This window comes from Spermophilus citellus (genome assembly GCF_964194105.1).
Source record: "Spermophilus citellus genome assembly, chromosome: 11".
Lineage (NCBI taxonomy): Eukaryota > Metazoa > Chordata > Mammalia > Rodentia > Sciuridae > Spermophilus > Spermophilus citellus.
Window position 1 is genome coordinate 61,913,139 of NC_138192.1, and position 14,236 is coordinate 61,927,374.

Consider the following 14,236-nt stretch of genomic DNA (forward strand, 5'->3'; position numbering starts at 1 on the left):
CAGTACACTCAGGGCATAGTGTTGGCCATGGCTTAGATTGGACGTTATTGCAGCATCACTAAGTGGTCTGGGAAATGAAGTGAGCAAGAAGATAACAAGCAAATCGAGTTTCCAGTTGGTCCCTGCAAATGTCAATGGGTGTCAAGGGGTGTTGGATGCCAAATATTTTTTTTTAATCCCTCAGAGGTCATGGGTGGGTAACTTTGAAAAAACTGATTTGAGGAAGAAGCAGGGGAGGCAGGTTAAAGGAATAATCAAAATGAACGTGGAAAGAAGTTTTCTAGAACTTATAAGAATTAGAAAAGCTTTGCACTAAAGTAGAATGCATGTGCTATAAATCAAGGTGAATTGAGCTCAAGCAGAACTTTTCAAATGTTAGTTGTAACAGGGCTTCCAAAGATGGAGTCATCAGAAATTTGTAAAACCCTGTCACAGAATGACTCATTACTACTAGAATTGGATTATGACACAGGCAGAATGATGTCCATCTCCTAAAAAAAAAAAAAAAAAAATATATATATATATATATATATATATATATATATATATATATATAAAAGAGTTTACAGGTGCAACTGGCTTTAGGGGTAGGTAGATGGCCATGCTACAGATTTTGACAAGTAAATATTATACCAGTTATTAAGATTTTCATGTCATATGTGTGTGTGTGTGTGTGTGTGTGTGTGTGTGTATATATATATGAGAGAAACTCATGTTTTTTTTTAAAAAACCATCTCTAGGCTATGAAGCACATTCGTTGATTCTGTTTTTGTTTTGTTTTGTTTTGCTTTGCTTTATTTTGTTATTGTTACTGGGGATTCAACCCAGAGGCACTCTACCACTGAGCTACACCTTTAGTTCTTTTTGTTTTCTTTTTCTTTGTGTGTGTGTGTGCATGCGCGCACGTGCATGTGTGTGCGCGCGCGCGCGTGTGTGTGTGTGTGTGTGTGTTAGTGTTACTGGGGATTAAACCCAGGGTGATAAAGCGCTGAGCTACATCCTTAGCCCTTAATTCTCCCTCCCCCACCCCTCTTACTGGGAATTAAATCCAGGGGCATTCTATGACTGAGCTATACTCCCAGCTTCATCCCCTTACTTTTTTTCATGAGGCAGGGTCTCACTAAGTTGCCCAGGATGGCCTTGAACTTGCAATCCTCCTGCCTCAGCTTCCCTAGAGACTGATATCACAGGTATGCATCTCTGCACCCAGCTAAATCCACACTATTAATGATCCATCAATACATCAACTCCTAGGAATTTTTAAGTTAGGTAAATATTTTAATATCATAAAATAGCAAATATAAATTGTTTGCTTTCTCTAAGACCACATAGGCCAACTGACACAACAAATTTTATAGATGAGTACAAAATTTATACCAATTCTGTATCTTACAGTCATCTTCAGCTGTATATTATAAAAATAAATCAATAATTAAGGAACTGGAAATTTATTATGTAATTTATGAAGTGTGCTTACAAGCAGAATCATTCAGATTATGGGCTTCATGAGTGTAACGTCAGAAGCAAAGGTGTTTGGGTCTAATATTCAGTCAATAAATATGTGGTCACACCTGTTATTTATATCCTTATGAACTGTTCAATGTTTATTGGTCAGTTCCTGTTCTGATTGCCAGGCCCTGTCATACTACTGATTAGATATTTTAAATAATATCCTGATCAAATGTGTTCCTTGTGATAAACTGTAGGAAAACACCATTTTTTTAATGAGAATGTGGCTTTCAAACATCAAACTATTTTTTGACTTATAAAAGTATTTGACTTACAAAAACTGTTCTACTATTTACAATTTTGCTTCTCTTTAGGATTTATCTGAGGGCAATTATAATAGCCTGAACTCTCTTCCCCTACAGACTCCACTTTATTTTAGAAAGGTGTTTCTGAAAATAAATCAGATCAAGCTGTCTACCAATTCAAAAGGTTTCAAGGGTACCTCACTGTGCACAGAATAAAATCAAATAAAAATATTTCCAAGCTCTTACCTGATTTCATTTTCTGAAATTTTATATCATATATTTTTAGATCTTTCTTTTGAGATATTACATATTATACTTGGATTATAGTTAATTTTATGCAAGTCTATTTTTCCACTAATACCTAATTTCCTCTAATTTCTTTGAAAGGGAGGACCATTAAATTTATATTTCATGTCTTAAGCATAAAAATTGTTCAGTAAATATTTGTTAATAAAAAAGTAGAAGCAATATATATTGAAAAAAGGGGATTTTTTTTTTAGTTCAGAAATACAGTTGTTCTGAAGCATCAAATATGATAAACCAAACTTGTAGAAAATAAGATGTACTATAAGCTGATATTTCAAATTTCAAACCTCCCCAAAAGGTTATCTGACAGATGAGTACAGAATCTCTCTTAAAACTGTCAGCGACATGCTCAATAACTAACATTCCTTTATTTGGGTGGGGAAGAACATTCCTCTTATTTGGAGCGTGTTTTAGCCAGCTTTTTCATTGTTGTGACCAAAATACCTGACTGGAACAATTAGAGGAGGAAAAGTTCATTTGGGGGCTCACAGTTTTAGAGCTCTCAATCCACAGAAGACCAAGTCCATTCCTCAGGGTACCAGGTGAGGCAGAACATCATGGCAGCAGAGTGTGGTGGAGGAAAGCAGCCCAGGACAGAGAAACTGTCCTGAAGTACAGAGAAACTAAGCTCAGCTCACCAAATATGCACTCCAAAGGCACACCCCCAATGACCCACCTCCTCCAGCCATACCCCACCTTTCTACAGTCACCACTCAGTTAATCCCTATCATGGGATTACTGCACTGATTGGGTTAAGACGCTCATAACCCAATAATTTCACCTCTAAACCTTCTTGTATTGTCTCACACATGAGCTTTGAGGAGACACCATACCATAACAGGGCATTTTGTTCATACATAAGGAAATACCCTTGGAAAGAATTAGTCTTGAAATGAACCCTGAGGGGTTGGACATGGAAAAGATTTGGTAGAGGCAGGTAAGAGAGATATGCCAAAGAGTGGGGAACACAAGGTCTTGGAGAAAATATTGCCAACCATTTCTAATCCTTATGAGAATCTTAGGCAGCTTTAAAATGTTCAGAGCAGAGTTCTGGTGCTAAGCTACTATTTAGATTCAAATCCTGACTCTGCTGCTTTAAAAAATAAGCATTGAATTGTGTCTCCTAAATTCTTATATTAAAGCTCTAATCCTCTACGTGACTGTACTTGGAGACAGAGTCTGTAAGGACATAATTAAGTCAAATGAGGGTGGACATATAGGACCCTTACAGGATAAGACTAGAGCCCTCAAAAGAAGAGATACCAGAGATTCTCTCCACCATGTAAGGACACAGCAAAAAATCGGCCATCACAGCGCAGAAAGAGCCCTCGACACAAGCTTGATCTTGAACTTCACAGCCTTCGTAACAGTGAAAAATAAATTTAAGTTTTGTAAAGCCACCCAATATGTGGTATTTCTTGTACTGTGGCATTTGTTATGCTATGGTATTAGTTATGGCAGCCTAAGCTGATTAATATACTCTATAAACCTCAGTTTTCACAGTTCTGAACAAAAGGTTTTAGGGAGGAATAGATAAAATAGCCCATTAACAGTGCCTGGTACAGAATAAGCTATTATCTTAAGTAATAAGAATTCAGAAAGAAAAGCTTCAAAGGAAATGACTTTGATTCTTTATGAGCTGCCCTGTCTATTACCACATGATCATACATGCAGCAGGGATGCTCTTATTCATTAGGTTGCATGTGGGAGGGGAGTTGAGTGGTTGTTTTAAACACAGGGGTTCTTCTGTGGCCTGACTTTAAGATAGTTTTTGACTTTTTTCTTTATCTTACTTTGGCTGTTTGCCTTTATGTGAACAAGATTTTATTTGGCTTCCTAGACTGCCACAGCATTTTGTTTTGCTTTGTTGTTTCACTATTTGGTTTTATTTTGGACTTTGCCTTTATTTGGATAGAAAGCCTTTTTTTTTTTTTTTTTTTTTTTTACTCTCTGGAGTAACATAAGAGATGGGTTAATGTTACACAGGCAATATTTTATTTTTATTATTGTATATTTGAGTTTATGTAAGGTAAATTTGATTTATACACATATATAAACAAATGTGTGTATATATATTTATATTTAGTATCATAAGAAACTAAAAATCAATCAATTATCTTGGCTACTAAATAAAATTGGTAGGTTATATCCATTTGTTTATATAGTGATGATTTAGTGAAATGAGTTCACTCAAATCCATTTAAGTTGAAGAGCAGGATCTTAAACACTTAGGCAAGAAAATAAAATATATATAAATAGAAAGTGGTGTGTGTGTGAGTATGTGTGCATGTGTCATAAAGCAGAAATAAAAAATACACCAATAATTGTAGAAGATATTGAAAAAGTAGTCAACAATCTGTCCTTTGAAAGATCATGAGATGCAGATTACTTGATTGGTGTTACACTAGATTTGCCAGTTGCTAAAACCAGCCTGGAACTTGTGGTCCTCCTGTCTCAATATTTCAAGTAGCTGAGATTACAGACAAGTGCTACCATACCAGGATCTTTGGTGTCTCTTTATCATTTTCTTCCAACTATGCAAAGTTCTTCCTCATAAAGGTCTCCTGAAGTCCCCACAAAATAGTACAGCAAAGGAGAGAAAATTAATCACAGAAAACTAATTTTTCTGGTAGAAAAGGATATTGGTTTGAGGTATTGAGAACCACTGTTTCTAAAATGGCAGTTCTTTCTCATGGGCCATTTATTATCCCATTCTTCTCTACCACACATACACACAGCTACATTTCTAAATCTTTTTATCAAAATTCAAAGTAAACAAGGATAACAGTGTTCCTTCCTCTTTCCCTAATGCCCTGTGTCACCCTGAAATGCAGTTTTTACTTCATCTAACTCTTGCTCAATAGACATGGTCTGTCAGCTTCACAGAATAGGGAAAGCCTTCAGGGTTTTGGAAAATAACTTTTTAGAAAACAAGAAACCTGTTTGGGGACTGGAATTTTGTGTGATACTTGGAACAACAAAATATACACATGAAATATGGATGATTCCCCCTGACCTTTGAATAAAATCCAAACGCCTTAATCTGTCCTTCATAGTCCCGCATGTCCTGGTAGATCCCATGAGTTCGTATTGTGGCATAGCCTGATCATGCTGGGTTTCCTTCTGTCCCTTCAACAGCAAGCAGTTCCTTCTCAGGGCTTTTGCCCTCACTGTCTCTTCTGCCTAAAACATGCTACTCTGAACCTATTTCACTTGTACTCTCCCCGCCATTCAATTCCCAGCTCAATAGTAACTAGAGAGGCTCCCAATTCAACCCGATTGAATGGACAAAGATGTTAAACTACATCCAAACACCTCCAGGGAGAGTTTTCACCTTAGGATTCCCCAAATAGTCCTCCCTCCAATCTGCTCACCATCTGCTTCCTGGATTAACTTTGCCACCTGTAGGGATTTGTTTGTGAACATGGTGAGTGAACCAACAGAGAAGGGTCAACAGGAAGCAATGAATAGAATGTGCCTCACCTTCTCCAATTTTGTTTTCAAAATCTAGAAAGGGGTATGTGTGTGTGTGTGTGTGTGTGTGTGTGTGTGTGTGTGTGTAGCAGAAGGAACTACAGAGGAACAATAAAGTTAACTTTCAGAAACCAGAATCCTGTATTTCATTTCTATACTTGCCTACTTAAAATTTTAAATAGATATGAACTTTCAATTGCTTTGAGATTTAAATGCCATACAGGGAAGAGGAGTATATTAATCATTTCTATATGCCCATAACCTACCACACAGCCTGAGTTACAACAGGCAGGCAAGAAATAGTTCTAAAATTTATTTAATTAAAATAATAAGTCAAAAAGACACAGCACAAAGTATTAAGCACAGGAGAAAAACCAATAACAGTATGTCCCTCTTTCATAAATCCATACTGTTTATTATAATCCTCAATAAAGAATAGAATCAAAGGGCTAACTCTGTCTTCTTCTATTCTCTTCCTTTTCTTCCTTCCCAGACTTTCTCTCCTTAAAGTCATAAGAAGAAGCTGGCTGAATTTACAGAATGTCAGACTAGAAAGAACATCAGAATCATTTCATCTAACTCTCTTTATTTTCTTGTAAAAAACTGAAACCCCAGAAATCCAGTCTTCCCCAAAGAGACAGAGTGGTTTAAAGACAGGATTATGGCTAAACTGCAGTCTCCTTCCATTGAATTCCACAAGTACTTAGTGAATATTTAATGATAATAACAGAAAGGCAATAAGTAAATGTGTTTAATTTCATAGAAGTCATGAGAATAGAACTTCATTTGCCATAATCCCCCGGATGAGGACAGGACATTGAAGCTAACATACTCGCCTTAGAGTACACAGCTAAACCCCAGGATGTCCAGAGTGAGGGTCCAAGGATGATGACAAGGTTGACCATTCTGCAGTACCACCACTCCATACTTGGGCAAACACTGCAGATATACAAGGAGCCAGATATGACCCCTGGCTTTGTGGAGATAAGGATCCAGGAGAGGAGATAGATAATGAAAAAATGAGTTTTAGTATGATTGTGATTCAAATAATGGTTCTAAGAAATACTATGGGTTTATCAAAGAAGATCAAAATATTTGCCTTATTGCAGCTCTACTTGTTCTCCAAAGCAATCTATAACCTTGATAAAATGCTATGATAAGTTTATAAGTAGTCATAATGAAAGAAAGAATGCCAATCATTAGTCAGTAATTTTTGTTTTGAACAGCCCATTAAAAAATCACATTAAAAAAGGCACCAGTAAGTCCTGACCCCTGATACCTGTAAGAGTGGCCTTATTTAGAAATAGGGTCTTTGCAGACGTAATCAAATTAAGATGAAGCCATTATAGTGGTTCTAATCCAATCCCATTGGTCTCCCTATGATAAGAGAAGAACACTTTGTGAGAACAGAGACACATTGGGATTGCAAGTTTTGCAGTTATAAACCCAGTCACCACCATGAGCTGGAAAGAAGCAAGGAAGGATTGTATCCAGAGTCTCAGGGGAGCAGCTCCCTGCTAGCACCTGTATTTCAGGTTTCTATTTTCCAGAACTTCAAGAGATAAAATTGTTGTTTTAAGCCACTGAGATTGTGAAAATTTGTTGTCAGTCCTGGGAATTCATACTATCTATTCTTCCTATTTAGAGATATTTAAGAAAATATTAAAAGTGGAATGTCCTGTTCAGCCCCCAAATTAATGACTACCCAGTATCACTTTGGGTAGGTATTGACTCAAAGCACAACAAAAGTTTGTTGTTGTTCTTGTTGTTTTGTTATTTAAAATAACAAGTATTGAAATTGTATAAATGAGTGTGTGGCAATGAATTGAGGTAAATTCATAAACAGTGACACCTTCTCTTTAGCCATAGCACTGTTGACTTCCTGTTTTACTAGGAAGCTGGGAGCAAACACATAAGGAAATGTATGGTTTAACCTAAGACAGAGGGACAACTGGCCTCATCCCAAAATCAGAAGTCCTGAGAATGTGCCATGCAGTCCTGACACTGAATCTCCACGGGCAGCCCACAAGGACTATTCCTCCTTCCAGTGGAAATAAAAAGAAGATACTGCTGCTTTAACAGACCCTTGGCAGCCTGTCCTGCCAGTTGGCCAAAGTGAATGTTATCTTCTACATTGGAATACTGATTTCCAGTGTCAAGCAGCCAATTTGCATCTCTGATTGTAAAAATAAATAAATAAATAATAAAACATTGATGAGATAAAACCAGTGAAAAGAGGGAGGACCAAGACCAAGTAGGAGATAGTAGTGCATGTCTAGGCTTCAGGGCATCTTGTTTCCCTCCCTAACTCTACTTCCTGCCAGCTACAGGGATTGGACAAGGTCAGTGACAGTTTGGAGTCTGTTTCCCCATATTCCCAGTGCAGAAAGTAATGACGCGTCATCATAATCAAAGCAAAAGACAGAGAAAGTGGAAATAACCTTTGAGAATGCAAAGTCATATAAAAATAGAGGCATTCAAAAGTTCCCTGGAGAATGCAAGCTATGCTTCCCCGGTGCCACATTATTGGAGACCATTATGGGCCAACTCCATTACACATACCATAGTGGTAGTGACACAGGGTCCCAAACCCAAGAGAATTCCATCACTTCAGCTCCAGAGGTACACCCTCCTCCACACTATTTGCAACACTTCCTCTGACCATGTCCAGCATCCTCTCAGGGTTGCACATCCCCGTGTGCATGCCTTCAAAGGAGGAAGGACAACGGATTAAGCATGGGTTCTGAGGCCCTGGAAGAAGTACTGATATGTGCTTCAGTGTCTTCAAAGACTGACCTGACATTCCCAAGCAGCCATAGGAGAATCTTCTCAGGTAATCCAAAGCATGGGGTCTGTCCTGTAATCAGTCACATTTTGCCTTGGTAAAATTATGCATAATTGTCTTTTTTTTCTTATGTGCCTTTTTTTCTTGTGTGCAGAGCTCCATCTCATTTATCCTGGGTCCCTCTAGAACTTATAAGAGTGACTTTTTTTTTTTTTTTTAATCAGAGCTGCTCAGTAAGCATTTGATGAATACATTCATAATCTGCCCAAAGCTCTGGCAGTTGATTAATTTCCCATTGATTTTTTACTTTGGGCAATGTGGGTATTTGCTGAATATTATTTACATGATTCATATTATTATTAATATTATTAATATTTTGATATAATTTATACTGTATCTTGACTTAATTGCAATAAGTAATGAAATAATTTTGCATTGAAAGCCTATCTCAAACACAATAATAATACACATTTTACATTCTTTTTTGATGATAAGGTGCCGATTAAAATATATACCATCGATTTACTAACTTATTTTCAAGAACAAAAAAAAATCACTTTAAATGTGCACATAGATGGTAAGAAGTATCCTAATTTCAAAAATGCCAAGTTGGAGAAGGTGTGCATCACAGTGCAAGGAGTGCAGTTTGAGCTGTTGTCTAGGAAGAGTAAGACTTGCCAGGTCAACCCTGTAGTGGAGAACATAGATTCCCATCTCTTTTGTCTCAGACTTCTCTTTCTGATTGATAGTATCTCATGTTTCATCACATCTTCCTCTACAATACCTGCTATCTGTCTTGCCGTATTCATCAGCATCTTCCTGCTTCAGGTATGAGGTTCAGTCCTCAACACACCACAACCTACCACAACTTGTCTCCCTATAAACAGTCTCCCTCGCCTAATTATTCTTATCTGATCATCTAGTGGCCCCAAAACTATTGAATTAAGTTTAAACTTCTTAGCCTTGCATTCAAAATCATGTACAATTTAATTTTTTTACCTACTTTGACAGTCTTAGCATTTAATCTAAATAAACTGGCTTACTTCTCTGAGATGCAATAGCCTTCCTTCTGACAGTTTCCCTGACATTATCAAACCTCAGTTTCTTTGTTTAAACTCTTCTCTCTTCCTATGCTCCTCTTCCTGTCTCTAGTCACTGCTGTTCAATCCACTGTTAGTAGTTCACCTCAAATGGCACCTCCTCTGTGAAGTATTCCCTGATGATAGCAGCCAGAATGTCTAATTACCACTCCTGGATTCCTATAGGATTAAGTATATGCTTCACTCATACAGCCTGTGACACATCACCCAGTTGTTTATTTGTATGGTCATTCATTTATCAGGACAGAAAGCTCATTTTATATTTTTGACCCCCACATCCTTAAACAATGTCCCAGTGTAATGAAATTAGGAATAAATATATGACAAATGAATAAATTAAATATCTGGAACAGATAATTCACTTGATTAAATGTCAAAGAGGTTTCTGAGGTGACATGAAAGGAAATGGAGCAGATAAAAATAACTAAAATTAAGAACTTCTTTCCTAGTTTTTTCACTTGTTCCTTCGGTAGGATGCTCAGAAGCTTGACAGAGGAATGTTGGGCCTGTGGGAATGCACTAGAAGATAAAACAGCTGTTGTCCCTGACCAGTTTGTTTTGTTTAAACCAGGTAGAATAAATCAAAATGGAAATGATAGAATGTTAAATATTCTGGGGTCGAAGGAGAGAAAAAAAAAAAAAAAAACTAGAGTAGATGCAATCATCCAAAACCTGTGTTTTAAAATAGCATCAGAAAAATATGCCCTCACTCAATTTACGGGCAGAAGAGGAAGCACTTTTTGTCTTTCCTGCTGGTGTTAAGTTCAGCTGATAAACTCTGTGACTCCAGCCCCACCCTTCTCCATAGTGCTGGAGAAGAATAAAAATGCAGGATGTCTAAGAGATGTGTCTGAAGAACGACAGTAATTACTGGCCAGGGCTGATGAAAATTCTCCTAGGACCTCACAGAAGTACACTGATCATGGCTGAGCACCGAAAAGAAGACAGAGCAGCTGCTTACCAGAGCACGTGTGCAGTGCAGAACAAAGAGAGCAAAATATATCACTGGCTCCTAGCCACAAACTAAGAAACCGAATGACGGAAAAGCCAGATTGTATCGATCTGTCGCTCTTGTCTATGATATGATATTCAGCTCCATAATCAGTGAGTGGGACAACACTTCCACTTGCTGGTAAGCAGATTGTTAATATTCTCTAGTCTTGCTCATGCTGATGCATTTCATCTCCAGAAATGGTTGCAAAATATGTTTGTGTCCTATATTTTGTTTCACTTATAACACCTGACAAAAGATGGTGTACACATTATACACAAAAGCATGAGCACACGCGGACCATGTCCTACCTTTTTCACTTTGGAAAGCAGGCACAATTTTATCCTTAGAACCAGGAGATACAAGGGGGGTATTTGTCAACCTATTGATTCTCCTCCTTCCCTGGCTTAAAGGATTGGTTTACTAACTGTCTCTTGGATTTGTAGTTGTTGTTTATTTGTTTGTTTGTTTAAAAATAAAATACTCTAAAAATCTTTTCTAAAATGTAGAGAGAATCATGATCAATAGTACACAATACAATGAACTCTGATTTGTTTTACAACTAGTACTAACTAATGACTTGACTTACACCCTGGAATTTTTCAAAGGGTAAAAATCCCTTAAAGTAGTAAATAGTTCATAAGTACACATACTATTATAGATTTTTGATTCTTCACTATGTCCCTTGTCTGCTGTTTTGTATCCTTTGCTTAGGGTTTACCTTTTGGAACATGGTTTACTTTCTCAAAAAAACTGAAAAAAACCAAAACTAGTAAACTGCCCAAAGAAGGAAAAGTACTTGTACAGAAGATTGGGAACGACTGGAGACGCACAAACCACCTTAAATCAATATAATCAATTCCCAACTTCTGAAATGTGATTTCCCCTAGGGTAGGAATCATGTTATGGAACTTTTGCACTGCACAGAACGAGGAAGATCATCTAGTGCTTGCTCAACAAGCCCCGAGGCCCTCTTTGTCATTGTCCAAGTAAGTAATAGTTGATTATTTACTTGCTTTCATGAGCTTCTGTAGGACTTGGGTGCAGAGAGGAACACCATTCTATTTTGCTTTTAAGTACTGGCAAAGTGAAAGCTCTATTTAGTTTTGTAATTGTCATTCTTTTTCTTTTTGTTTCTTTTTTCTTTTTTTTTTTGTAACTTTTTTGCAAAAACTCTAACAAGATTGCAAAGAAACACGCCAAGTCCGCATGCAAGCCAGGTTTAAGAAAAAAGTAGGACAGGCTGAGAGGAAACCAGTGGACTCCCCTAAAGAAACTGTACTTGCATTAATTCTTCTATTTTCATTCTTCTTTTTTCTCTCTTTTAGAGTTGGTGTTTGAATATGGCTAATAATAAGCAAGACACAATGGGTTTTGAAAAAGAAACAGGAGAAAGTAAGCATTTAACTCAAGGGCCAACATCATAGGTTGAATAATGTTCCCAAAATTCTGAGTGTTTCATCTAAAAATGTTTAGATGTTTCATCTAAAGTGTTTCATTTTTAAAATGCTGTGTGTTTTTCTTTTCCTTAACAAATTAACTCTATATACTCTGAACACTTCTTCTTGTTTCATCTCTCTCGCAGATGAGAAACCATTATGAAATTTGATCGGGGGAACCTTAAAAATAACCCAATACTATCCTCTCGTTCTGCACAGATGGACAATTTGATCCCAGTATGCGGTAACTTGAGTGGAAACACAATGGATCACTGGAAGTAGCTGTAAGACAAGCACCAGCCTCTGTTTCCCAAACTAGTGCTATTCCTATTGAAACTCACTACCTTTTACTGGAAGAATATCATTAGAACTTTGCCTTTTCTCATCTTTCCTGATAAATCTGGCCCTCGAATCTTTCAATCATTTTTATTCTCTTTCAACTAATCTCTAAGATTTCGACATGGCATAACAGATAACTTTTCAATAAAACATAAAATAATCAGTTCATTTATTCATAATGACATCAAAAGTTCCAGGCTTCTAGCTTTACTATTTTGCTATTCCTGCTAGTAAAAATAATTCTTTGCTGCTATTTTCTGACTTAAAATCAAACTCTCATACATATTTCTGGTTTTGTGCTTTTCCTACTCTTTCTCGTGTGCTCAGATCAGATTGTGAAGATTTCTGAAGCCTGACATGAGAATCGTTGAGTGCTCAATCCTGCTGCCTACTGCCTGTCATCCATCCATCAATTCAAAAATGAATATGTAGGAATGTAGTTCACAGTCTTGGCAGGACAAATTTTTTAAAGACTGATTGATTTTAAAACATTTACCAAATTGCTAGAAATCTACTCTGACAAAAAAAAAAATCTCAATACTAAAACATAATTATAGGAAAGCAGGAGAAAAAAATAGGTTTCATTCTTACCGGTACATGGAAATAGTCCAAGAGAAAACAGCACCAAATGAAATACTGATTTCCTTTTTTTTCTGTTCTTTGAAATTGGATAAATCTAAGAGGTTTTTTTTTTTTTTTTGAGCTTAGTTATTTGGGATGAGGTAGGAGAGGAGCTAGCACATAAGTTTAAGCATGGTAACTGGACTTTCATTGGAAAATAAATTATAGCAAGGCAATAGAAACCCATTGTATTCAGTGTATATGTACACACATGTACAAACATGTTTTTTCTCATGAAAAGTAATAAATATACAGATAGAAGGGAGCTCATATTCTACGAAATATTCTCCCTCCTGAGCTCTTGATGTCTAAGGTAGAAACCCAAGAAATATAAGATTAACTTAAACAATATTAAAATATAAAAAGTACACATGGGCATTAACACAGTCTTTTTTATTAATCTTAGTTTATCATAAAGGAGGAATTTGGGGTAGTTATTATAAAAACGTCCTACATGTGTTACCTAGAAAAAATTATGCCTTTTCCCTTCAGAATTTTTTTCCCGATAAGACAGAAAATAATCCTAAATATATTAGAAACCATAATTTTTTTCTAAGACAAAATTTTTCTTGTTCAAGGAGAATCTGTTAGGTTCATTAAATAGTGATAATAATTTACAAATAAATCTTTAGAAAATATTTATTGTCTGTCTCCAAGTGTTCAATCCCAAGCAGATAAAAACATACATGTTGGAAGACTAAGAATTTCTTTGACTAGAAGCTGTCTCAGGAGTGTTCCTTCGAGATCCTTCAATCTCTGAACTGGAGTTGAGCTGGTGGTTGAAAAGCCAACTTCTTCCATTGAGTTTATTTCATGTAGGAGAAACTGAAGTATGCAAAATAATTCTAGGGCAAAGGCAGCCCTAAATTTGGCCTTTCCCGGACTGTGGAAATCTTGAAGAGGATTCAGGCAAGGAGGTCATAAAGAGGTAAGATTTCCATCATGGGGTCTGTCCTGGTGAGTCAGCATGGATTCATGAGCTACTGAGCTTTCTGTTGTCCTCTAAAGGAGCATCAGACAGAGCTGAGCTGGTGCTCCTCAACATCCAGATAAAAACCAACCCCATGTGACTATCTGAGGTGGCACTTTCCTGAAAGGCAAGCTCATTGAACATTGGCATGGAATGTCAAAGCACTTTATGGAGCATCTCTGAAGTTTTACCAAGTTAGAAAAGACATTAGGGCAGAAGTCTGCTTGAAATCCAGTGACTACATGTAAGAACTGAGCAGAATCACTTGTCTAACTCTTTTAAGTCCTAACAAGCAAAGGATGGAGAATGTGGGAAAAGGAAAACAGCCTATTCTTTTAAAGGGGTGGGAGGACAAAAGAAAATTGCCTTAGTCTGTCTCCTGGCATTTGCCAAAGAGAACATGCTGAAAGGCACTATCAAGAACCATCAGTTTGTGGGTCAGGGTTCTTGCCAGAGT

At 36.9% G+C, this 14,236-nt stretch overlaps 1 protein-coding gene and 1 long non-coding RNA gene across 2 annotated transcripts in view; one reads left to right on the forward strand and one right to left on the reverse strand.

Moving 5' to 3' along the window:
* Window positions 1-12,622, forward strand: part of LOC308631339 — a 58,808-nt gene extending 46,186 nt beyond the window's left edge. Inside the window, exons 2-3 of the long non-coding RNA XR_014018166.1 lie at window positions 11,301-11,399; window positions 11,996-12,622. This is a non-coding gene — a long non-coding RNA (uncharacterized lncRNA). The remainder of the gene's footprint in view (window positions 1-11,300; window positions 11,400-11,995) is intronic.
* The window catches only part of CYTIP (cytohesin 1 interacting protein), a 59,857-nt gene that overhangs the window by 29,036 nt on the left and 16,585 nt on the right, over window positions 1-14,236 (reverse strand). Inside the window, exon 2 of the mRNA XM_081262456.1 lies at window positions 2,550-2,667. The gene's annotated coding sequence lies outside the window, so the exon portion shown is untranslated. The remainder of the gene's footprint in view (window positions 1-2,549; window positions 2,668-14,236) is intronic.